Below are 3,683 nucleotides of genomic sequence, written 5' to 3'. Positions count from 1 at the left end.
TTTTTTTTTAAATTCATCTGAGGTTTTATTTATTCTCTTGTTGCAGCATGTCGACTGCTATCGCCTTATGCATTACGTAATCATTGCATTCGCATGGTTAAACTTCAATAACAATTCGATTCTGGACCAAAATTCCATGATCAGAAATCATTTCTGTTTCAATAAATTTTTTTAAACACAAAACTGTCGAAATAGTTGTGGAAAATATTGCCTTTTAAGAAGGAAATTATAATATTTTGTTCTAATAATTTAATAACATTAAGAATTAAAAAATTAATAAAAATATAATACTTTCTTGTATGATGAGAATATAGTTGATTGAAAGAAATTCTTTCACATTATTATCTGCACAAAAGGAAGGAACAAATCGTAATAAAATTTATTCTTAAATAATGGATAATGTAATAATTTGTAGAATATATAACAGTGTTAACGTTAGCAAAAAATTTGTCAGAAGTGGGATTCGAACCCACGCCCACTATGTGGACTGCGACCTGAACGCAGCGCCTTAGACCGCTCGGCCATCCTGACCCGAGTCTAAAATTTTTAAATATTTTACATGAAGATAGCTTAAATTTTCCCTTTATTTAATGCCCTATTCGTACACTTACACTATTGCACGTGGTTAAATTTATCGACGAGCGCCACTGAAATATCTTTAAACCGAGTAAGCAAGCGAACGAACAGTATATGCACCATCCTAGTATTTTTTAACATTTATTTTTTATAGAAATTTTATTATTTCGATTGTATCTTGCACAATAGACACATATTTTATTTATTACTAGAATATACTAAAACTACTCCAAAAAAAAACACTTTAAATCTACAATATATTTGAATTTTATTACATAATTCCCTAATTAATTATTAAATTTGACTTTAATTTATCCATGGATTAATGAACAAATATAATTATAATATACAGGGTAATAAAAATTAAAATTTAAAGTCATTTGCAAGAATATGTTATTTTTCACCTTTTTTTTCTCTTTAAAAAAATTATTTAAAAAAATAGAATTTTGCGATATTTGATATTTTTTAAAAAATTATTTTTATAACAAGAGTAATTAGAAGTGTGAAAAGATATATTTTATCTGGTTATTAATAATAGACTTGGAGTTAATAGGCGACAGTAGAAAAAGTTGTGTATTGTCAGACGCGTATATACTTTGCATACAAGGGCTTTCCTTAGTGTTTGTAATATATGTTTCCATATCCTTTGGATGTTGTCTTTGCGTGAATATCGCATTTCAACCATCCACTGAACATGGATGTAAACAACCATATCAATTACATAAAGTGAATAATAAAAAAAATTGTTAGAAAATCGAGGCAAAAAAATATTTCGTTAGTTACTCATCTGATTGTTATCATGTCTTTTTTATTTACATGCTTTCGTTTCGCGTAAATTTACACTGTTAAAAATATTCTTAATTTTAATATACATAAAGTACTTAAGAAACTACGTATATTAAAGCGAATTAATATACAAACACGGAGAAAAAAGAATTGTTGTGGTTACTAAAAATTAAGTCCACACAACAATTCCGGATTGTCAATATAAAACCAGCAGTTCTATTTTTTTTTGGAATAAAAAAAAATTGTTAAAATGGGATTGTTAGTAAAACTATTTGGATTGTTCGGTGAACAAACAGAATTGTTTGATGAACAAAGAAAATTGTTATGGAACAGTTGAAATAACAAAACTAAATTGTTAAATCGGCAATACAATTTATTGTATTAACAAAGCTTTGATCCATCTAATACAATTTGTTCAGTTTCTTCGCCTTCTAAAATAATCGATAGCAGATTTCCGTAGGTCATTTCACCAGTTTCATTTGCATTAAAATCTGTGGAACATGCAACTTCTGAATCTAATTCTTTGACCTGAAACCAAACAATTATTTTGAGTTGAAATTTGTTGTTAAATATTATTTAATATACATTTTGTATTTTTTAAAGTGAGGTTATGTTCAATACTAACCGAGTATAACTTACTGATAAACGATGAAATTGTCTCTTCATCCATTCACCACACTTGCAATAGATTTCTCACTTTAACCGGATTCATTATTTAACAGCAATTTGTCATTTAAAAAAAAACTAATAATAAAAGCAAAAAATTTTCCTCCGTGAAGTATATTAAATTTTATCACTCACAAAAATTCAAATTAAAAAATTGCATTTTACTCAATTTCTACATGTTCTTGTGTACAAAATAAGGTTTTTATTAATAAAGCAAAATAATTTATTTCATATAAATTCACGTTTAAATCAATTTACATTGTAAAAATGCATATAATTTGACCATAGAGTAGTATAAGGAGACCGTACGACCATGTTAAATCTGCGTTAAGAGTGGACTAAATTTTGGTAACCGCTTAGTGTCATGAAAATACGTAATGGAACACTAGCGCCACTGATTGTGTTAAACTCAGCTGGACAATCAGCCATTATAAAAATTTTAAAAATAAGGAGCAGTGTATTTTTGGGTTATATTCAACGTACTTTTAATTTTTCCCACTGTTTACATAGTTCCCACGAGAGCGCTTGTGTTCCATTACGTATTTTCATGACACTAAGCGGTTACCAAAATTTGGTCCTCTTTCAATGTACGTCGTTCGGTCTCCTTATACTACTCCATGAATTCGACATTTAGAGTACACAGAAAATTAAAAGGCATTAAAATAAGCTGCAACGTTTCTTATTTTAATCCAATTTTTCTTATTTTAATCCATTTTGGTATTAAAATAAGCAAAATTGGATTAAAATAAGAAGCGTTGCAGCTTATTTTAATGCCTTTTAATTTTCTGTGTACTTAACCTAAATGTCACATATGAGCATTAAAATTCTGGTATTTAGAATGATTTTTTGAAAAAATTTTCCCTTACGTAACATTATTTAGACACAAACAACATATTACTTACAGAATTTCGTATTGTTATTTTATTTTGAAATAAATTTTTAATATCAAGAAAATAATCACTGTTTGGTGAAATAGGTCTCTGCGGCCGCCATGTTGGCACAGGTGTGTGAACTTGCGACCGCCACTTTGAAATTTTAAAAATTTTTTTATAGCATTCAATTGTCCACAAAAAGTCCACCTTTGTCCAACAAAAGATTTTAATTGTCCACCTTTTGTTTAAATAAAAAATGGAAAAAATAATTTTTTCAAGTCGAAAGTTCAAAAATTAGTAATTAACATTCACTAGAGCACTCATCGGTTATTTAGCGTTAATAGACGTTTGTCCAACAGAAAATTTCTTTTCTAAATAAAAAAAAAAAAAAAAAAAGTTTATTTTGGGTAAAAATACTGAAATATGGCGAAATACCAATTTTACCGTTTCCACTACATTTATTGTTTGTCCACGGTAAGCTCAAATAGACAATCAAAGTTATGCCCTAAATTATCAATTCATTCATTCCTTTAGACTGCAGAGATGAATAAAACTTAAATATGATAGTATTTTACTTGTAACAAGTTTCCTAAAAAATCAAAGGTTGGACAATTAAATCCACTAGTTGGACAATTAAATTCACTAGTTAGACAATTAAAATTATGCCCTAAATCATCAATTCATTCATTCCTTTAGACTGCAGATATGAATAAAACTTAAATTTGATAGCATTTTACTTGTAACACGTTTCCTTAAAAATCAAAGGTTGGACAATTAAATCCA

At 27.9% G+C, this 3,683-nt stretch overlaps 1 non-coding gene across 1 annotated transcript; it reads right to left on the bottom strand.

The window, feature by feature from the left end:
- Window positions 1-448: 448 nt before the first annotated feature.
- Window positions 449-531, bottom strand: Trnal-cag (transfer RNA leucine (anticodon CAG)). The gene has a single exon. It is a non-coding gene; the product is annotated as a tRNA-Leu (tRNA).
- Between the last annotated feature and the right edge of the window lie 3,152 nt (window positions 532-3,683).

This window comes from Leptopilina boulardi, unplaced genomic scaffold, assembly GCF_019393585.1.
Source record: "Leptopilina boulardi isolate dan_hultmark-lab unplaced genomic scaffold, ZJU_Lbou_2.1 LbouV2_193, whole genome shotgun sequence".
In the NCBI taxonomy this organism is placed as follows: Eukaryota; Metazoa; Arthropoda; class Insecta; order Hymenoptera; family Figitidae; genus Leptopilina; species Leptopilina boulardi.
This window is presented reverse-complemented; position numbering and strand designations above follow the sequence as displayed.